The sequence below is a fragment of the Triturus cristatus genome, chromosome 9 (genome assembly GCF_964204655.1).
Source record: "Triturus cristatus chromosome 9, aTriCri1.1, whole genome shotgun sequence".
Lineage (NCBI taxonomy): Eukaryota > Metazoa > Chordata > Amphibia > Caudata > Salamandridae > Triturus > Triturus cristatus.
In genome coordinates this window covers 1,261,666,765-1,261,689,932 of record NC_140592.1, presented here as the reverse complement: position 1 = coordinate 1,261,689,932, position 23,168 = coordinate 1,261,666,765, and the positions used below count along the sequence as shown (strand labels likewise).

The 23,168-nt window shown below is 48.7% G+C and overlaps 1 protein-coding gene across 1 annotated transcript in view; it reads right to left on the bottom strand.

The window, feature by feature from the left end:
• Positions 1 to 23,168, bottom strand: part of COCH (cochlin) — a 578,282-nt gene that overhangs the window by 267,391 nt on the left and 287,723 nt on the right. The gene's annotated exons all lie outside the window — the stretch shown is intronic.

Genomic DNA, 23,168 nt, shown 5'->3' with positions numbered 1-23,168 from the left:
TAGATCTCCAGCTCCTTGTGAGTAGCTCTTCTTTCTGCAACCCAGCCTACTACAATAGAAGCTTTTGCTTGGTTGAGTTATTACCATCCCAAAATTAAAAGTTAATACTCAAGATGTAAACGTGTGTTTTCAAAACTCATAAGCTGTTGCTTGAAGAAAAATGTTCAGATTTTCAAAATGTATTTAAAGCTATTATTTGAGTTGGAGTGTATTACTCCCATTATTAACTTAGTGCCAGGGGTGCAGCTATGGTTGTTATTGTATTAACAAGTACAGGGTAAAACTGCTAGTAACCCTGCCTAAAGCATTAATGTGACAATCTTAGATGGGGTGGCCACAACTACGTCTACTAATACTAGTAGCTCGGGATGATTTCCTTGGAACATTAGAAGATTTTGTTACAGAAAAGGTTGGAGACTCCTGAACAAGATCATGAAAAAAGACATTAAGTTGTGAATGTCTATCACTGCAGTCCTCTACATAGTTTTTAACCCCTTTAGTCACATAAAAAAGCACAGACTGCAACTTGGCGAACCCCTTATACCATTTATAGCCTTAATAGGAGTTTCTCGCAATTAGATGTGGGGATATCAGAGAGCTGGACTTTCATATTCTGGCCGCTATCCTCGTACCTAAATCCAGAGATTACAAATATATATTCCCAGAATAAACCACATGGACCTGGGAATACTGGGGTCAAATCTGTTTGTTTTTCTGTCTCCTGGAGGAAATAACTGGCCCAAATCTGCACACATTTATCCTTTGCTTGAAGCAGGTGATCAGTATATGCAAGGCTTTTTTCTTTGAGCTGTGGTTCAGGGGGCAATTGAAGGGAGCATTTGCTACTCTCCACATGCTCCAGTAATCTGTTTCATCTCTTGCTTTGCTCATTGCTGGGAAACCCTTTTTGGATAGCTACAACACTATAAATAAATACGGAATAGTTTCTTACCTGTAACTCCGGTTCTCTTGTAGAGGACTTTCCATTATAGTCATAAGCACTGAATAGTCGAACCCACGTGCGGGGACGCCAAAGCACTTTTTAACAATGTATCTTCTTAAGTGTAGATGTTTGCCTTTCTTCAGGAAGGCCTGTAGAGTCACTTAAGAAAGAAAAAGATTATGTAGTCTATAGGAATGGGCTACAATAGCCCAATTCTTCATCTTGCACTTAAAAAAGGGGCCAGGAGAATTGTTTGTGTATAATTTCATATTACCCCCCCCTGCAGTAACTGCCACTGGCTGTGCATGATGGGATACTGGTGGTCTCTGGATTCTTAAATGCACAGCTTCTATTTTTAAGACATATAATGGCAGCCTACGGGGCTATTCTGTCCTCTACTTTCATCTCTAGCACGAAAAAAGGAGTTTTGTGAAGGGGATTCTTCTGTGTGTTAAACACTACAAAAGTTGCACAAAATATAGTATACTGGCTACCTTTTTTCCCTTTAAGATGAAGATGCGGCCAGTGTAGCCTATGTATTTAGGCTGCATTATTGTCTGTTCTTTAAATGTCTTTGCAGGCCATCCTGAAGAAAGGCGAAAAATACTCACTTAAGAAGATGTAATTAAAGAAGATGGGCGGGACTATTCAAGTGTTTATGACTATACATGGAAATCCCTTACGAGAGATCTTGGCGAGTTCCATGTGGCCGATGATAGGTCTGCCATTGAACTTTTTCAATACTAGGAAGAATCTGTAATAGAATCCCTGATTCTTCAGGCCTTTGGGTCCACTTTGATTGCTCTTTGAGAAAGAAAATTTCTTGTTGCGGTTCCGGCAAGTGAAGATGATGTTTCTTCCTTGGTGAGGTGTTTGAAGAAACTCTAAGGTATGACCTCAGTGAAAAATGTGTCACACCCACTGGCCTGTTATAGACTCCCATGTGGGAGCAAAAAGAAAACAAGTTACTTACCTGTAACTTTGGTTCCCCAGTATTGGTAACTTTCATAGATTCTCATGCTTTGTATCATTCCCCGTCGTCGGAATGGGAGCCTCGGTAAACAAAAAATATACATATATATATATATATAAAACCATAGAAACAAAAGAGAAAAATAGGCCTAGGCCTCATCTCGTTTTGTAGTATATCACCCTCTTTGTGTAAAAGAGCCCAAACTTTTGCCAGGACCAATCAGCACAGCCTCACCCCTTGGAACCTTCCTGAGAGAGCTCAGAGCCTCAGATTTTCGTAGCCGTTGTGCAAACAGCCACTACCTCAGTAAACCAGCAGAGCTTTCCCAGGGGAGGTGGGTGGGCGCATGAGAATCTATGAAAGTTACCAATACTGGGGAACCAAAGTTACAGGTAAGTAACTTGTTTTCTTACCCCAGTATTGGAACTTTCATAGATTCTCATGCTTTGTATCAGAATAGTAAGCAGTAAATCACAAAGCACATTTTGGAAGACACCTGGCTTTACATAACCGTCTCAGTTTACATGAAAAAACAATCATTACTGAACCAAATGTGCTTACCAGGATGGAGGGATTGTAGGGAAAGCTCACCTCTCATTGAAAAAGATTCCGGAGGACTGCTTGACCCACAGCAGCGTCATCTCGTCCCACCGATTCCAGGCAGTAGTGTTTCGTGAAGGTGTGTACACTGCTCCACGTTGCTGCCCTGCAAATGTCTTTGATTGCAACTCCAGCAAAAAGAGCCACTGAAGACGCCATCGCTCTTGTAGAATGAGCACGGGCCCTTCTGTCCAAAGGTTTGCCCGCAGCCTGATGACAGTATTGTATTGCACTGGAGATCCAGCGGGAAATGCCACTCTTAGCGAGCGGCAAACCCTTCCGTGGTGCACTGTAGGCAATAAATAGCTGTGTCGATTTCCTGAAAGAGCGTGTGCGCTCGAGATAGAATTTTAGACATCTCTGGACATCCAAAGAATGCAATGTTCGTTCCGCCTGGGTGGAAGGACGCGGAAAAGAAGAGTTCAAAATCAAGGGTTCATTCAGATGAAAATCCGAAGGCACCTTCGGGAGGAATTTTGGGTTGGTTCTCAAAATCAGCACATCCTTTCTGAACTGCAGAAAAGGCTCCACTATAGACACAGCCTGGAGTTCACTAACCCTCCTAGCCGAAGTTAATGCTAAGAGGAGGGCTAGTTTCCACGACAGGAACTTCAAGTCCGCCCTGTGAATTAGCTCAAAGGGCGCTTTCATCAGTTGAGCCAGTACTAGGTTAAGCTGCCAGACAGGAGGGAGTGGTCGGACCGGAGGATACATCCGGAATAACCCCTTAAGGAACTGTTTAACAATCCTTGCGGACCATAGAGATGGCCCCGATGTCTTCCGTCGAAAACGGGTAGACAGAAGAGTGCGCCAAACCTGATTTAGCCAGTGACAGGATGTAAGGCAAAACCTGATGTGGCAGGGATTTATAAGGATGGAGGTTATTCCTCTGGCACCACAGACAAAATCTCTTCCATTTTGCCCTGTATGTCTTATTAGTGCTTGGCGCCCGCGCCTGAGACAAAACATCCCTGCACTCCCTGGAGAGATTCAGATGACGGAATTCTCTGTATTCAGGAGCCACGCTGTCAAGTGTAGTGACTTTGGATCCGGATGGAGTAACTGTCCCTGATGCCTCGACAACAGAGATGGAATCAGCGGCAAGCGAATAGGGCGATCCTGGGAGAGAAGCAGGAGTTCCGTGAACCAGAACTGCCGGGCCCACGCTGGAGCAATGAGGATCATCTTGCATGGTTCCGCTCTGACCTTCCTGAGAACTCGAGGAATGAGAGGAATGGGAGGAAAAGCGTAGCAAAATGCGCCGAACCAAGCAATCGAAAGGGTATTCCCCAGAGATCCTCGATGGGGAACCTTGCTTGCGTAAAATTGACATTTTGCGTTCTCCGGGGACGCAAAGAGGTCTATGGTCGGAGTACCCCATCTCTCGAACACTGCCTCCAGCGTGGCTTGGTCTAACTCCCACTCGTGAGTCACCTCCGTCTGACGACTCAGAGCATCCGCTGTGACGTTGAGGCACCCTGCTAGTTGCTCGGCTTGTAGAGTGATCTTGTGAGAAATCGCAAAATCCCAGATCATCTGAGCTTCCTTGGACAGAGTCCACGATTTGGTGCCCCCTTGCTTGTTGATATAGTGCATGGCCGTCGTGTTGTCTGTCCGGACCAGCACTGCACGATTCTGAAGTCTGGGAAGGAACGCCAGCAAGGCTAAGCGAATGGCCATCAGCTCCAAGAGGTTGATGTGGCGTAGGCTCTCCGCTGGACTCCAGTGACCGCTGATTTGAAGCTCCTGGAGTACCGCTCCCCAGCCCTCCAAGGAGGCATCCGTGGTCACCACCATAGGAGAAGGAGGGGTTCGAAACGTTAATCCTCCTGCTATGTTCTCCTTCACCAGCCACCACTCGCAGGCTTTGCGCATACCTGGTGTTATCCACACCTTGTCGTTGAACGACCCTTCTGCCTGGCGCCATTGTTTGTCCAACTCCTCCTGCAGAGGACGCATATGAAGCCTGCAATGCGGTATTAAAGGTATGCAGGATGAGATCAATCCGAGTAATGACTTGTACCGTCGAACCGATACATATCTGCTGTGCAGCATCTGACGAGCGGAGGTGGTCAGTTTGCGTTGACGCTCCTCCGACGAACGAGCCGTGCATAGTGTCGTGTCCAGAATAGCCCCAAGGAACTTTTGTGACCTGGAGGGTATCAGCACCGACTTGGACTTGTTGAGCTGAAGACCCAAGTGGGCGAATGTAGGAGAGTAGGGTCTGCTTTCTATGTTCACCCCCACTTTTTGCTTTTGCTTTACTGGTTTTCGACTTAGATGTGGCTGTGGGCCTGCTAATCAGACCCACAGCCCTGCTGTTCTCTCTCTAAATTAATACTATGTACTTTAGGTGCATAACCCATTTGGATAGGATCACCTTATTGGCCCCTGTACAGTGTACCCTAGGTACCCAGGGCATAGGTGTACCCTAGGCCTACCAGGGGCTGCAGCATGTATTATGCCACCCCTGGCCTGGCCTTCCATTTTGACACAACTGGCTGATCACTCAGCTGGGGCAAGGTCGTGTAATCACCCCTTGCTTAGGTGTAGTATTCCTATACCTAACTTACATATAGACACATGTGTACCTATCAGTCACTCCTATGGCAGGCCTTGACAATCCTGGAGGCAGAGTGCTTGGTAACATGTGAGATGGTGCTCTAGCATGAGCTGAGCCTGTCTGCAGCTTTCGGAACCTTGTCCTTATAGCTGTTCTATGATATAGCCTACCATATACTCTTAAAGTGCCTTATAATCTTAGACGGTTATGGTAACTATGGTTTGGCTTTATCGAAACATGTCGTGTAAGGTGCCTAACACTGTGGAATAATACCCCCATGCCATTTCTGGACATGAGAATATTATTCCCCCCTTCTAGAGGGAAAGACATGTTAAAATCATACTTCAACTGTTAGCCTCTGACCAAAGCCTCAGCATCACAAAATGGATGCTGCTGCCACGACACAAGTCTGACCTCCTGCAGCTGGGAGTGATCCCAGCCAGGGAGGCCTGGACAATAGGTTTCCTGCTTGGGGAGGTGCTAGCACCTCCCCAGACAGCCTTTAGTGTATTGGGGCAGGGTGGGCTGAAAGGAATGAGACATGCCTGGGGCACACAAGGTGTTCCTTGCATAGTCCAGTTCAAACCGGTGCTGGGGCACTCCAGCCCCAGCTCTGGCGCGAAACTGGACAAAGGGAAGTGGGTGTAACCACCCCCTCCCAGGTCCCACCCATAAGGCGTGACCTAGCAGGTATCCCAGCCCCCCAGATTAGTATAAGAGTGGGCGTTGGGCCTCAAGACTTTAGATTATCCTGAACCTGCAAAACTGAACAGAAACTCTGGACCTTCGACATTCGACGAAATAAGAAGACTGAAGAATCTCCCTTGTAGCCAAGGAGTGGCTACCCTGTGCAAACAGGCACCATCAAGAGACTACCCTTTGCTTTGCCCACGTTCTACGAGGAACCGACTGCAGAGCCTGACCAGAGCCTTGACTTCCAGACTTCTCCGACCCTGATCCACATCTACAGCAGAGCTGAGATCCGTGGAGGCGACGAGCGACGTGGGACCGGCTACCTGGAAAAAGTGGCTAGTAACTTAAAGCGCAGCTTCTGAGGTACCCTCGAAGTTGTGCACCGGGGATTGAGAAGCCCCAACCCCAAGCACCATCTGCACCGAAGATCAGCCCCCCACACTCCACGAGTCCTGCGTGGGGCCCTTCAGCATTTTCCTGCTTGCCGCGTCTGTCCGGTTGCTTGCCCGCTGGCTAGTGGCCTTTGTGACGACGCACCCTGAAATCTTCTGCGCTGGTTTGGCTCCTCCAGACTGGCTCCCGCTTCTCTGCAAAGAAGAAGCACCCCAGACCTTCCTGGTCTGCACCAGAAGCAAGTCCTTCGTTCTTCGTGGGTTCCGCTTGCCAAGGCTTGGTGAGTCCTAGTCCAACTTCGACGCCGCCGACAGCAAGAGCCTTCGTGGGACAGCTCGCCTCCTGGTCCTGGTCGTCCTCGACGCTTCCTGGTCCTCCTGGCTGCAGCGACAAGCTTCACCTTCACCTGCAATCTTCACGACATCGCCTGGTTCCTTCCTGGTTCCACGTGGTCACTGGCTAGTGACCTTGACTCTGTCCCTTCTGCTTGCAGGTTTCCTTTCTTCTTGATCCCAGCCTTGGGATCCACCGGACACTCTTCACTGACTGCCTGTCAGCATCTTTCTTCAGGCATCCATAGGAGTCGACGACGAAAACGACGCATCTTCACCCCTATGCACCCGCAGCCTGTGGGCTAGGTAACTTGGGTACTCCGGTGCTCATCAGGATAGTGACTATCCTAGTGTCTAGTTTTCAAGTCTCAACTTCCTAGCTACTCCGGAAGTGTCCTAAATCTACCGTTTTCTAAACTGTACTATTGCTATTGACTTTTACGCATTACGCGTGAGTGTTTCCACTCTGCACACGAATCCCGTGGGCCTCCCACTTCCTAACTAACGCTAGTGTAGTGTAGCCCCAGCGATTCCCTAGGCCTAGGCCTATTCTATTTCCGTGACAGTGGTTCTTATACCACTTACTTAGTATATGGTTTGCGTGGCCCCTAGGGCCTAACTGTATTACTTACCTGTGTGACTTAATGTATGCTTAAATAAGACTGTGTTGTACTTACCTCTAATCTCATAAAGAGTGCTGAGGGTTTGACTAGAATAAATACACTTTATTTTATATATATATCTGTTGTGGTGTCCTTTCATTTGGTATTCAAGGGATTATATATGGTATCACAGCTGGCTTCACATGCCATTCAGAGTTTAGCCTAAGACTGCTCTTGTCCATGCTACCACTAGGATAGCTGGTCTATAAGGTTGACTTTACAACCAATCACCATAAGGGTATTTGGACTGATATAAGGTGTACACTAGAACTAGTGACATCATACATCAGGCCAACTTCTCACATTGGTGAGCAGCGGTTGGGATCTGAGCTTGCTGTTGTAATACCATTGTAATCTGGAGATACTAAATTGAAAGATCACACAGATATTGTCTAGGTACATATAACATAGATTATAATACTTAAGTCCTACTGGACTTTGTAGTTGTAGGTTGAAGGGAGTAACACACCCTGACTACAACTACTAGAGAGGTTTAGTAGATACAACTAGTGTAGGTAGGTGCACACACCACACCCTCACTAGATCATGTCTCTGAGAGGAGATCAAGTAGATGCTCTCTCAGGAGGATCAGGTCTGCAAAAGACCCCCTCTAGATATGATACCTTAACATTCCAGGAGATGAGACACTTGTGTACCTCCAGAGGAATAAAACAGGGTGCAAACCCTACCCTCCTTCAGTTAAGACAACTCCTAGAGGAGTATGACATTATTAGGGCATCTCAGGCAGGTACCCTAGGTACAGAGGAGGGTCTACCCACCACAGAGGAGTCAGAGGAGACTTCAGATGAAGAGGTAGACAGCCAGGGCCAAGTAGGAAGACTTAGCCAGGCTAACCTAACCTTACATGGGAGTTTGCATGGGGTCCCCCCTTACAGACCCCCAAGTAGGCTTACACAGAGAAGCAGGAGGGACAGATCCCCTTCAAGGGAATCCATCCACTCCCATGTCTCTAACATCTCTAATGCTTCCTCTCACAGGGGAATGACTTCCCCTGAGAGAAAGGAGCATGAAGCCAGAATGAGGGAAGCTAATCTGAGGATTCAGAGGGAAGAACTTGCCCTTGCCAAAGAGAAGCTTGCTCTGGCTAGAGAACAAAAATTGAGTGGGTCAGAACCCACTGGTGGCAGCAATATCCCTAAGGATAGAGACAGGCACTATGATAATAGAAACCTGAGCAAGATTGTCCCTCCCTACAAGTGTGGGGATGACATCCACAAATGGATAACTGCTTTGGAGAGAGCTTGCAAAGTACAGCAGGTACCCCAAAGTCAGTGGGCAGCTATTTTGTGGCTCTCCTTCTCTGAGAAAGGCAGAGACAAGCTCCTCACAGTTAGTGATGAGGATGCAGATAATTACACTGTCCTGAAGAGTGCTCTGATTGATGGGTTTGGCCTAACCACTGAACAATACAGGTTGTTGTTCAGGGATACCCAGAAGACTCAGACTCAGGACTGGACTGACTTTGTAGATTGTGCCACTAAGGCTCTGGAAGGCTGGCTAATGGGAAGTAAGGTTAAGGACTATACAGGATTGTATAATTTGATCATGAGAGAACAAATACTTAACAACTGTCAAAACCAGCTATTGCAACAACACCTGATTGATTCTGATCTGACTTCTCCCCAAGAATTGGGAAAGAAGGCAGATAGATGGGTCAGGACTAGAGTTAAGCAGAAAAACCAGAACCAGGGCGGTGATCAGAAAAAGGCAGACCAGAAGGGTAATGAGCAGAAACAAAAAGACCAGAAGTCTTCACCAGGCCCCCAAAAGGCTCAGGGGGAGGGTGGTCCCAAAAAGGATAAAAAGAAAGATGGCCAAAAGAAACCATGGTGCAACTATTGTAAGTCCAACTCACATTGGTTTAGTGAGTGCACCAAAAAGGATAAGCCCCCAGCCACCATTGCCCCTAAGGCAACTGTACCCCCTAGTTCAGCTGTAAGTGGTGGTTCCCAGCAAAAGGGTGTAGTAGGGTTAACCCTGGGAACTGAGGAGGATTCTGGCCTAGTCAGAGTACCTACTCAGGCTGTTCTGATCTGTGATGGGGACTTAGCTTTGTCCTCTACTGTAGGCCCCAGTAACCTGGGCAAGTACAGACAGACACCTTTTATCAACCAAAGAATGGCTCAGGCTTACAGGGACACTGGAGCTAGTGTCACAATGGTGACACCTGCTTTTGTGGACCCTGGACAGATCATACTAGGTGAGAATTACCTAGTGACCAACGCTAGCAATGCCACTACCTCCCATAGTGTGGCTATTGTTAACTTCTCCTGGGGAGGGGTAACTGGCCTCAAGAAAGTTGTTGTTAGTTCAGACCTTCCTGTAGAGTGTTTACTGGGCAATGATCTTGAAACTTCAGTTTGGTCTGAAGTGGAGTATAGGACCCATGCAGAAATGCTGGGGATAGATGCACATGTCCTTGCTGTGACCAGGTCACAGGCCAAAAAGTGCACCACTGAACAAGTGCTGGATCCTGAAACTATGGACCAGTCACAACCCAAGAGAAAGAGCAGTAGGGTTAAGGCTGTGCCTTCCCCCCTGCCTCAGGTGGTGGATCAGCCCTCCCAGGAGGATGATTCTGAGAGCCCTGAAGGAACTGTCCTAGAAGAACTTGAACCTGATCAGGTTGAGTTTCTTGGGACAGGGGGACCTTCAAGGGCAGATCTGAGGCAGGCTCAACTAGACTGCCCCTCTCTTGAACCCCTCAGACAGCTGGCTGCTGCTGAGGCTGCAGGGAATGCTCAAGGTACCCATAGAGTGTATTGGGATGAAGGGCTACTGTATTCAGAGGCTAGAGACCCCAAGCCTGGTACATCCAGGAGGTTGGTCATACCACTGAAGTTCAGAGGCTTCCTTCTAACCTTGGCCCATGATATTCCCCTTGCAGGACATTTAGGCCAGAACAAGACTTGGGACAGGCTTGTCCCTCACTTTCACTGGCCCCATATGTCAGAAGATACTAAGGAGTTTTGTCGCTCCTGTGTCACCTGCCAAGCCAGTGGCAAATCAGGTGGCACCACAAAGGCCCCCCTCATACCACTACCTGTGGTGGGGGTCCCCTTTGAAAGAGTGGGCATAGATATTGTAGGACCAATGGACCCACAAACAGCATCTGGGCACAGATTCATACTGGTGATAGTGGACCATGCCACCAGGTACCCAGAAGCAATTCCCCTGAGGACCACAACAGCTCCTGTTGTGGCAAGGGCCCTGCTTGGAGTATTCTCCAGAGTGGGCTTTCCAAAGGAGGTCATTTCTGACAGAGGTACCAACTTCATGTCAGGATACTTGACTGCAATGTGGAAGGAGTGTGGTGTTAACTATAAGTTCACCACACCCTATCACCCACAGTGCAATGGGCTTGTTGAGAGATTCAACAAGACCCTAAAGGGAATGATAAAAGGATTACCAGACAAGCTTAGGCGAAGATGGGACATCCTTTTACCCTGCCTTCTGTTTGCTTACAGAGAGGTCCCACAAAAGGGGGTTGGCTACAGCCCTTTTGAGCTTTTGTTTGGGCATCCTGTAAGAGGACCCCTGTGTTTGGTGAAGGAAGGATGGGAGAGACCTCTCAGACAACCCAAACTAGACATAGTGGATTATGTACTTGGTCTCCTCTCCAGGATGGCAGAGTATATGAAGAAGGCTTCTAAAAACCTTGAGGCAAGCCAAGAACTCCAAAAAGCTTGGCATGACCAAAAGGCTGTACTGACTGTTTACCAGCCAGGACAGAAAGTGTGGGTGTTGGAGCCAGTGGCCCCAGCAGCACTCCAAGACAAATGGTCTGGACCCCACACTATTGTTGAGAAAAAGGGAGAAGTCACCTACTTGGTGGACCTTGGGACTCCCAGAAGCCCCCACAGGGTGCTTCATGTCAACAGATTGAAGGCATATGTTGACAGGGCAGACATGGGGCTACTCATGGCTACAGATGAGGGGCAGGAGGAAGAGAGTGACCCTCTCCCAGACCTGTTGACTCAGAACCCTGATGATGGCTCAGTTGATGGTGTGGTCTTTTCTGACAGCCTCACTGTCCATCAGCAACAGGACTGCAGACAGGTTCTGCAATCCTACAGACATATGTTCTCTCTGACCCCAAGTCAGACAAACTGGTGCACCCATGAGGTGGACACTGGTGACAGTCTGCCTGTGAAGAGTAAAATCTACAGGCAACCTGACCATGTCAGGGACTGCATAAAAGTTGAGGTACAAAAGATGTTGGAGCTGGGAGTCATTGAACCTTCAGAGAGCCCTTGGGCTAGTCCTGTAGTTCTTGTGCCAAAACCTCACACCCAAGATGGTAAGAGAGAGATGAGGTTTTGCGTGGATTACAGAGGTCTCAATGCTGTCACTAGGACAGATGCCCACCCAATACCTAGGGCAGATGAGCTCATTGACAGACTGGCAGCTGCTAAGTTTTTGAGCACATTTGACCTAACAGCAGGCTACTGGCAAATCAGACTAGCTGAGAGTGCAAAGGCCAAAACTGCTTTCTCGACCCCAGGAGGACATTATCAATTTGTGGTAATGCCCTTTGGTTTGAAGAATGCACCTGCCACTTTCCAAAGGTTGGTGAATCAAGTCCTTACTGGGTTGGATGATTATTGTGCAGCTTATCTTAATGATATTGCTGTCTTTAGCTCCACCTGGGAGGATCACCTGGTCCACCTGAGGAATGTTTTAGAGGCCCTGCAAAAGGCAGGCCTCACTAGCAAGGCCACTAAGTGCCAGATAGGGCAGAGCAAGGTTGTATACCTGGGCCACCTAGTTGGTGGGGGCCAGGTTCAACCACTGGAGAGCAAGATCCAGACCATAAAGGACTGGGCTCCTCCAACTACCCAGACTCAGGTCAGAGCTTTCTTGGGCCTGACTGGGTACTACAGAAAGTTTGTTAAGAACTATGGGTCCATAGTGACACCACTTAATGACTTGACCTCCAAGAAGATGCCAAAGAAAGTTCAGTGGACAGTAAGCTGTCAAAAAGCATTTGATGACCTGAAGCAGGCCATGTGCAGTGCACCTATTCTGAAAAGTCCAGACTACTCCAAAGAGTTCATTGTCCAGACAGATGCTTCTGAGTTAGGTGTGGGAGCTGTTCTTTCACAACTGAATGTAGGTGGTCAAGACCAGCCCATTGCTTTTATAAGTAGAAGGCTGACCCCTAGAGAGAAACGTTGGTCAGCTATTGAGAGGGAGGCCTTTGCTGTGGTTTGGGCCCTGAAGAAGCTGAGGCCATACTTGTTTGGCACTCACTTCAAGATTCAGACAGACCATAAGCCCCTCTTGTGGCTAAATCAGATGAAGGGTGAAAATCCCAAACTTCTTAGGTGGTCCATTTCCCTACAGGGGATGGACTTCACAGTGGAACATAGACCTGGGACTGACCATGCCAATGCAGATGGACTCTCCAGATATTTCCACTTAGAACATGAAGACTCAACTGGTCAAGGTTAGTTTAATGTCCCTAAGTTTGGGGGGGGGGGTTGTGTAGGAGAGTAGGGTCTGCTTTCTATGTTCACCCCCACTTTTTGCTTTTGCTTTACTGGTTTTCGACTTAGATGTGGCTGTGGGCCTGCTAATCAGACCCACAGCCCTGCTGTTCTCTCTCTAAATTAATACTATGTACTTTAGGTGCATAACCCATTTGGATAGGATCACCTTATTGGCCCCTGTACAGTGTACCCTAGGTACCCAGGGCATAGGTGTACCCTAGGCCTACCAGGGGCTGCAGCATGTATTATGCCACCCCTGGCCTGGCCTTCCATTTTGACACAACTGGCTGATCACTCAGCTGGGGCAAGGTCGTGTAATCACCCCTTGCTTAGGTGTAGTATTCCTATACCTAACTTACATATAGACACATGTGTACCTATCAGTCACTCCTATGGCAGGTCTTGACAATCCTGGAGGCAGAGTGCTTGGTAACATGTGAGATGGTGCTCTAGCATGAGCTGAGCCTGTCTGCAGCTTTCGGAACCTTGTCCTTATAGCTGTTCTATGATATAGCCTACCATATACTCTTAAAGTGCCTTATAATCTTAGACAGTTATGGTAACTATGGTTTGGCTTTATCGAAACATGTCGTGTAAGGTGTCTAACACTGTGGAATAATACCCCCATGCCATTTCTGGACATGAGAATATTATTCCCCCCTTCTAGAGGGAAAGACATGTTAAAATCATACTTCAACTGTTAGCCTCTGACCAAAGCCTCAGCATCACAAAATGGATGCTGCTGCCACGACACAAGTCTGACCTCCTGCAGCTGGGAGTGATCCCAGCCAGGGAGGCCTGGACAATAGGTTTCCTGCTTGGGGAGGTGCTAGCACCTCCCCAGACAGCCTTTAGTGTATTGGGGCAGGGTGGGCTGAAAGGAATGAGACATGCCTGGGGCACACAAGGTGTTCCTTGCATAGTCCAGTTCAAACCGGCGCTGGGGCACTCCAGCCCCAGCTCTGGCGCGAAACTGGACAAAGGGAAGTGGGTGTAACCACCCCCTCCCAGGTCCCACCCATAAGGCGTGACCTAGCAGGTATCCCAGCCCCCCAGATTAGTATAAGAGTGGGAGTTGGGCCTCAAGACTTTAGATTATCCTGAACCTGCAAAACTGAACAGAAACTCTGGACCTTCGACATTCGACAAAAGAAGAAGACTGAAGAATCTCCCTTGTAGCCAAGGAGTGGCTACCCTGTGCAAACAGGCACCATCAAGAGACTACCCTTTGCTTTGCCCACGTTCTACGAGGAACCGACTGCAGAGCCTGACCAGAGCCTTGACTTCCAGACTTCTCCGACCCTGATCCACATCTACAGCAGAGCTGAGATCCGTGGAGGCGACGAGCGACGTGGGACCGGCTACCTGGAAAAAGTGGCTAGTAACTTAAAGCGCAGCTTCTGAGGTACCCTCGAAGTTGTGCACCGGGGATTGAGAAGCCCCAACCCCAAGCACCATCTGCACCGAAGATCAGCCCCCCACACTCCACGAGTCCTGCGTGGGGCCCTTCAGCATGTTCCTGCTTGCCGCGTCTGTCCGGTTGCTTGCCCGCTGGCTAGTGGCCTTTGTGACGACGCACCCTGAAATCTTCTGCGCTGGTTTGGCTCCTCCAGACTGGCTCCCGCTTCTCTGCAAAGAAGAAGCACCCCAGTCCTTCCTGGTCTGCACCAGAAGCAAGTCCTTCGTTCTTCGTGGGTTCCGCTTGCCAAGGCTTGGTGAGTCCTAGTCCAACTTCGACGCCGCCGACAGCAAGAGCCTTTGTGGGACAGCTCGCCTCCTGGTCGTCCTCGACGCTTCCTGGTCCTCCTGGCTGCAGCGACAAGCTTCACCTTCACCTGCAATCTTCACGACATCGCCTGGTTCCTTCCTGGTTCCACGTGGTCACTGGCTAGTGACCTTAACTCTGTCCCTTCTGCTTGCAGGTTTCCTTTCTTCTTGATCCCAGCCTTGGGATCCACCGGACACTCTTCACTGACTGCCTGTCAGCATCTTTTTTCAGGCATCCATAGGAGTCGACGACGAAAACGACGCATCTTCACCCCTATGCACCCGCAGCCTGTGGGCTAGGTAACTTGGGTACTCCGGTGCTCATCAGGATAGTGACTATCCTAGTGTCTAGTTTTCAAGTCTCAACTTCCTAGCTACTCCGGAAGTATCCTAAATCTACCGTTTTCTAAACTGTACTATTGCTATTGACTTTTACGCATTACGCGTGAGTGTTTCCACTCTGCACACGAATCCCGTGGGCCTCCCACTTCCTAACTAACGCTAGTGTAGTGTAGCCCCAGCGATTCCCTAGGCCTAGGCCTATTCTATTTCCGTGACAGTGGTTCTTATACCACTTACTTAGTATATGGTTTGCGTGGCCCCTAGGGCCTAACTGTATTACTTACCTGTGTGACTTAATGTATGCTTAAATAAGACTGTGTTGTACTTACCTCTAATCTCATAAAGAGTGCTGAGGGTTTGACTAGAATAAATACACTTTATTTTATATATATATCTGTTGTGGTGTCCTTTCATTTGGTATTCAATGGATTATATATGGTATCACAGCTGGCTTCACATGCCATTCAGAGTTTAGCCTAAGACTGCTCTTGTCCATGCTACCACTAGGATAGCTGGTCTATAAGGTTGACTTTACAACCAATCACCATAAGGGTATTTGGACTGATATAAGGTGTACACTAGAACTAGTGACATCATACATCAGGCCAACTTCTCACATTGGTGAGCAGCGGTTGGGATCTGAGCTTGCTGTTGTAATACCATTGTAATCTTGAGATACTAAATTGAAAGATCACACAGATATTGTCTAGGTACATATAACATAGATTATAATACTTAAGTCCTACTGGACTTTGTAGTTGTAGGTTGAAGGGAGTAACACACCCTGACTACAACTACTAGAGAGGTTTAGTAGATACAACTAGTGTAGGTAGGTGCACACACCACACCCTCACTAGATCATGTCTCTGAGAGGAGATCAAGTAGATGCTCTCTCAGGAGGATCAGGTCTGCAAAAGACCCCCTCTAGATATGATACCTTAACATTCCAGGAGATGAGACACTTGTGTACCTCCAGAGGAATAAAACAGGGTGCAAACCCTACCCTCCTTCAGTTAAGACAACTCCTAGAGGAGTATGACATTATTAGGGCATCTCAGGCAGGTACCCTAGGTACAGAGGAGGGTCTACCCACCACAGAGGAGTCAGAGGAGACTTCAGATGAAGAGGTAGATAGCCAGGGCCAAGTAGGAAGACTTAGCCAGGCTAACCTAAGCTTACATGGGAGTTTGCATGGGGTCCCCCCTTACAGACCCCCAAGTAGGCTTACACAGAGAAGCAGGAGGGACAGATCCCCTTCAAGGGAATCCATCCACTCCCATGTCTCTAAGATCTCTAATGCTTCCTCTCACAGGGGAATGACTTCCCCTGAGAGAAAGGAGCATGAAGCCAGAATGAGGGAAGCTAATCTGAGGATTCAGAGGGAAGAACTTGCCCTTGCCAAAGAGAAGCTTGCTCTGGCTAGAGAACAAAAATTGAGTGGGTCAGAACCCACTGGTGGCAGCAATATCCCTAAGGATAGAGACAGGCACTATGATAATAGAAACCTGAGCAAGATTGTCCCTCCCTACAAGTGTGGGGATGACATCCACAAATGGATAACTGCTTTGGAGAGAGCTTGCAAAGTACAGCAGGTACCCCAAAGTCAGTGGGCAGCTATTTTGTGGCTCTCCTTCTCTGAGAAAGGCAGAGACAAGCTCCTCACAGTTAGTGATGAGGATGCAGATAATTACACTGTCCTGAAGAGTGCTCTGATTGATGGGTTTGGCCTAACCACTGAACAATACAGGTTGTTGTTCAGGGATACCCAGAAGACACAGACTCAGGACTGGACTGACTTTGTAGATTGTGCCACTAAGGCTCTGGAAGGCTGGCTAATGGGAAGTAAGGTTAAGGACTATACAGGATTGTATAATTTGATCATGAGAGAACAAATACTTAACAACTGTCAAAACCAGCTATTGCATCAACACCTGATTGATTCTGATCTGACTTCTCCCCAAGAATTGGGAAAGAAGGCAGATAGATGGGTCAGGACTAGAGTTAAGCAGAAAAACCAGAACCAGGGCGGTGATCAGAAAAAGGCAGACCAGAAGGGTAATGAGCAGAAACAAAAAGACCAGAAGTCTTCACCAGGCCCCCAAAAGGCTCAGGGGGAGGGTGGTCCCAAAAAGGATAAAAAGAAAGATGGCCAAAAGAAACCATGGTGCAACTATTGTAAGTCCAACTCACATTGGTTTAGTGAGTGCACCAAAAAGGATAAGCCCCCAGCCACCATTGCCCCTAAGGCAACTGTACCCCCTAGTTCAGCTGTAAGTGGTGGTTCCCAGCAAAAGGGTGTAGTAGGCTTAACCCTGGGAACTGAGGAGGATTCTGGCCTAGTCAGAGTACCTACTCAGGCTGTTCTGATCTGTGATGGGGACTTAGCTTTGTCCTCTACTGTAGGCCCCAGTAACCTGGGCAAGTACAGACAGACACCTTTTATCAACCAAAGAATGGCTCAGGCTTACAGGGACACTGGAGCTAGTGTCACAATGGTGACACCTGCTTTTGTGGACCCTGGACAGATCATACTAGGTGAGAATTACCTAGTGACCAACGCTAGCAATGCCACTACCTCCCATAGTGTGGCTATTGTTAACTTCTCCTGGGGAGGGGTAACTGGCCTCAAGAAAGTTGTTGTTAGTTCAGACCTTCCTGTAGAGTGTTTACTGGGCAATGATCTTGAAACTTCAGTTTGGTCTGAAGTGGAGTATAGGACCCATGCAGAAATGCTGGGGATAGATGCACATGTCCTTGCTGTGACCAGGTCACAGGCCAAAAAGTGCACCACTGAACAAGTGCTGGATCCTGAAACTATGGACCAGTCACAACCCAAGAGAAAGAGCAGTAGGGTTAAGGCTGCGCCTTCCCCCCTGCCTCAGGTGGTAGATCAGCCCTCCCAGGAGGATGATTCTGAGAGCCCTGAAGGAACTGTCCTAGAAGAACTTGAACCTGATCAGGTTGAGTTTCTTGGGACAGGGGGACCTTCAAGGGCAGATCTGAGGCAGGCTCAACTAGACTGCCCCTCTCTTGAACCCCTCAGACAGCTGGCTGCTGCTGAGGCTGCAGGGAATGCTCAAGGTACCCATAGAGTGTATTGGGATGAAGGGCTACTGTATTCAGAGGCTAGAGACCCCAAGCCTGGTACATCCAGGAGGTTGGTCATACGACTGAAGTTCAGAGGCTTCCTTCTAACCTTGGCCCATGATATTCCCCTTGCAGGACATTTAGGCCAGAACAAGACTTGGGACAGGCTTGTCCCTCACTTTCACTGGCCCCATATGTCAGAAGACACTAAGGAGTTTTGTCGCTCCTGTGTCACCTGCCAAGCCAGTGGCAAATCAGGTGGCACCACAAAGGCCCCCCTCATACCACTACCTGTGGTGGGGGTCCCCTTTGAAAGAGTGGGCATAGATATTGTAGGACCAATGGACCCACAAACAGCATCTGGGCACAGATTCATACTGGTGATAGTGGACCATGCCACCAGGTACCCAGAAGCAATTCCCCTGAGGACCACAACAGCTCCTGTTGTGGCAAGGGCCCTGCTTGGAGTATTCTCCAGAGTGGGCTTTCCAAAGGAGGTCATTTCTGACAGAGGTACCAACTTCATGTCAGGATACTTGACTGCAATGTGGAAGGAGTGTGGTGTTAACTATAAGTTCACCACACCCTATCACCCACAGTGCAATGGGCTTGTTGAGAGATTCAACAAGACCCTAAAGGGAATGATAAAAGGATTACCAGACAAGCTTAGGCGAAGATGGGACATCCTTTTACCCTGCCTTCTGTTTGCTTACAGAGAGGTCCCACAAAAGGGGGTTGGCTACAGCCCTTTTGAGCTTTTGTTTGGGCATCCTGTAAGAGGACCCCTGTGTTTGGTGAAGGAAGGATGGGAGAGACCTCTCAGACAACCCAAACTAGACATAGTGGATTATGTACTTGGTCTCCGCTCCAGGATGGCAGAGTATATGAAGAAGGCTTCTAAAAACCTTGAGGCAAGCCAAGAACTCCAAAAAGCTTGGCATGACCAAAAGGCTGTACTGACTGTTTACCAGCCAGGACAGAAAGTGTGGGTGTTGGAGCCAGTGGCCCCAGCAGCACTCCAAGACAAATGGTCTGGACCCCACACTATTGTTGAGAAAAAGGGAGAAGTCACCTACTTGGTGGACCTTGGGACTCCCAGAAGCCCCCACAGGGTGCTTCATGTCAACAGATTGAAGGCATATGTTGACAGGGCAGACATGGGGCTACTCATGGCTACAGATGAGGGGCAGGAGGAAGAGAGTGACCCTCTCCCAGACCTGTTGACTCAGAACCCTGATGAAGGCTCAGTTGATGGTGTGGTCTTTTCTGACAGCCTCACTGTCCATCAGCAACAGGACTGCAGACAGGTTCTGCAATCCTACAGACATATGTTCTCTCTGACCCCAAGTCAGACAAACTGGTGCACCCATGAGGTGGACACTGGTGACAGTCTGCCTGTGAAGAGTAAAATCTACAGGCAACCTGACCATGTCAGGGACTGCATAAAAGTTGAGGTACAAAAGATGTTGGAGCTGGGAGTCATTGAACCTTCAGAGAGCCCTTGGGCTAGTCCTGTAGTTCTTGTGCCAAAACCTCACACCCAAGATGGTAAGAGAGAGATGAGGTTTTGCGTGGATTACAGAGGTCTCAATGCTGTCACTAGGACAGATGCCCACCCAATACCTAGGGCAGATGAGCTCATTGACAGACTGGCAGCTGCTAAGTTTTTGAGCACATTTGACCTAACAGCAGGCTACTGGCAAATCAGACTAGCTGAGAGTGCAAAGGCCAAAACTGCTTTCTCGACCCCAGGAGGACATTATCAATTTGTGGTAATGCCCTTTGGTTTGAAGAATGCACCTGCCACTTTCCAAAGGTTGGTGAATCAAGTCCTTACTGGGTTGGATGATTATTGTGCAGCTTATCTTGATGATATTGCTGTCTTTAGCTCCACCTGGGAGGATCACCTGGTCCACCTGAGGAATGTTTTAGAGGCCCTGCAAAAGGCAGGCCTCACTATCAAGGCCACTAAGTGCCAGATAGGGCAGAGCAAGGTTGTATACCTGGGCCACCTAGTTGGTGGGGGCCAGGTTCAACCACTGGAGAGCAAGATCCAGACCATAAAGGACTGGGCTCCTCCAACTACCCAGACTCAGGTCAGAGCTTTCTTGGGCCTGACTGGGTACTACAGAAAGTTTGTTAAGAACTATGGGTCCATAGTGACACCACTTAATGACTTGACCTCCAAGAAGATGCCAAAGAAAGTTCAGTGGACAGTAAGCTGTCAAAAAGCATTTGATGACCTGAAGCAGGCCATGTGCAGTGCACCTATTCTGAAAAGTCCAGACTACTCCAAAGAGTTCATTGTCCAGACAGATGCTTCTGAGTTAGGTGTGGGAGCTGTTCTTTCACAACTGAATGTAGGTGGTCAAGACCAGCCCATTGCTTTTATAAGTAGAAGGCTGACCCCTAGAGAGAAACGTTGGTCAGCTATTGAGAGGGAGGCCTTTGCTGTGGTTTGGGCCCTGAAGAAGCTGAGGCCATACTTGTTTGGCACTCACTTCAAGATTCAGACAGACCATAAGCCCCTCTTGTGGCTAAATCAGATGAAGGGTGAAAATCCCAAACTTCTTAGGTGGTCCATTTCCCTACAGGGGATGGACTTCACAGTGGAACATAGACCTGGGACTGACCATGCCAATGCAGATGGACTCTCCAGATATTTCCACTTAGAACATGAAGACTCAACTGGTCAAGGTTAGTTTAATGTCCCTAAGTTTGGGGGGGGGGGGTTGTGTAGGAGAGTAGGGTCTGCTTTCTATGTTCACCCCCACTTTTTGCTTTTGCTTTACTGGTTTTCGACTTAGATGTGGCTGTGGGCCTGCTAATCAGACCCACAGCCCTGCTGTTCTCTCTCTAAATTAATACTATGTACTTTAGGTGCATAACCCATTTGGATAGGATCACCTTATTGGCCCCTGTACAGTGTACCCTAGGTACCCAGGGCATAGGTGTACCCTAGGCCTACCAGGGGCTGCAGCATGTATTATGCCACCCCTGGCCTGGCCTTCCATTTTGACACAACTGGCTGATCACTCAGCTGGGGCAAGGTCGTGTAATCACCCCTTGCTTAGGTGTAGTATTCCTATACCTAACTTACATATAGACACATGTGTACCTATCAGTCACTCCTATGGCAGGCCTTGACAATCCTGGAGGCAGAGTGCTTGGTAACATGTGAGATGGTGCTCTAGCATGAGCTGAGCCTGTCTGCAGCTTTCGGAACCTTGTCCTTATAGCTGTTCTATGATATAGCCTACCATATACTCTTAAAGTGCCTTATAATCTTAGACGGTTATGGTAACTATGGTTTGGCTTTATCGAAACATGTCGTGTAAGGTGTCTAACACTGTGGAATAATACCCCCATGCCATTTCTGGACATGAGAATATTATTCCCCCCTTCTAGAGGGAAAGACATGTTAAAATCATACTTCAACTGTTAGCCTCTGACCAAAGCCTCAGCATCACAAAATGGATGCTGCTGCCACGACACAAGTCTGACCTCCTGCAGCTGGGAGTGATCCCAGCCAGGGAGGCCTGGACAATAGGTTTCCTGCTTGGGGAGGTGCTAGCACCTCCCCAGACAGCCTTTAGTGTATTGGGGCAGGGTGGGCTGAAAGGAATGAGACATGCCTGGGGCACACAAGGTGTTCCTTGCATAGTCCAGTTCAAACCGGCGCTGGGGCACTCCAGCCCCAGCTCTGGCGCGAAACTGGACAAAGGGAAGTGGGTGTAACCACCCCCTCCCAGGTCCCACCCATAAGGCGTGACCTAGCAGGTATCCCAGCCCCCCAGATTAGTATAGGAGTGGGAGTTGGGCCTCAAGACTTTAGATTATCCTGAACCTGCAAAACTGAACAGAAACTCTGGACCTTCGACATTCGACGAAAGAAGAAGACTGAAGAATCTCCCTTGTAGCCAAGGAGTGGCTACCCTGTGCAAACAGGCACCATCAAGAGACTACCCTTTACTTTGCCCACGTTCTACGAGGAACCGACTGCAGAGCCTGACCAGAGCCTTGACTTCCAGACTTCTCCGACCCTGATCCACATCTACAGCAGAGCTGAGATCCGTGGAGGCGACGAGCGACGTGGGACCGGCTACCTGGAAAAAGTGGCTAGTAACTTAAAGCGCAGCTTCTGAGGTACCCTCGAAGTTGTGCACCGGGGATTGAGAAGCCCCAACCCCAAGCACCATCTGCACCGAAGATCAGCCCCCCACACTCCACGAGTCCTGCGTGGGGCCCTTCAGCATTTTCCTGCTTGCCGCGTCTGTCCGGTTGCTTGCCCGCTGGCTAGTGGCCTTTGTGACGACGCACCCTGAAATCTTCTGCGCTGGTTTGGCTCCTCCAGACTGGCTCCCGCTTCTCTGCAAAGAAGAAGCACCCCAGACCTTCCTGGTCTGCACCAGAAGCAAGTCCTTCGTTCTTCGTGGGTTCCGCTTGCCAAGGCTTGGTGAGTCCTAGTCCAACTTCGACGCCGCCGACAGCAAGAGCCTTCGTGGGACAGCGCGCCTCCTGGTCGTCCTCGACGCTTCCTGGTCCTCCTGGCTGCAGCGACAAGCTTCACCTTCACCTGCAATCTTCACGACATCGCCTGGTTCCTTCCTGGTTCCACGTGGTCACTGGCTAGTGACCTTGACTCTGTCCCTTCTGCTTGCAGGTTTCTTTTCTTCTTGATCCCAGCCTTGGGATCCACCGGACACTCTTCACTGACTGCCTGTCAGCATCTTTTTTCAGGCATCCATAGGAGTCGACGACGAAAACGACGCATCTTCACCCCTATGCACCCGCAGCCTGTGGGCTAGGTAACTTGGGTACTCCGGTGCTCATCAGGATAGTGACTATCCTAGTGTCTAGTTTTCAAGTCTCAACTTCCTAGCTACTCCGGAAGTGTCCTAAATCTACCGTTTTCTAAACTGTACTATTGCTATTGACTTTTACGCATTACGCGTGAGTGTTTCCACTCTGCACACGAATCCCGTGGGCCTCCCACTTCCTAACTAACGCTAGTGTAGTGTAGCCCCAGCGATTCCCTAGGCCTAGGCCTATTCTATTTCCGTGACAGTGGTTCTTATACCACTTACTTAGTATATGGTTTGCGTGGCCCCTAGGGCCTAACTGTATTACTTACCTGTGTGACTTAATGTATGCTTAAATAAGACTGTGTTGTACTTACCTCTAATCTCATAAAGAGTGCTGAGGGTTTGACTAGAATAAATACACTTTATTTTATATATATATCTGTTGTGGTGTCCTTTCATTTGGTATTCAAGGGATTATATATGGTATCACAGCTG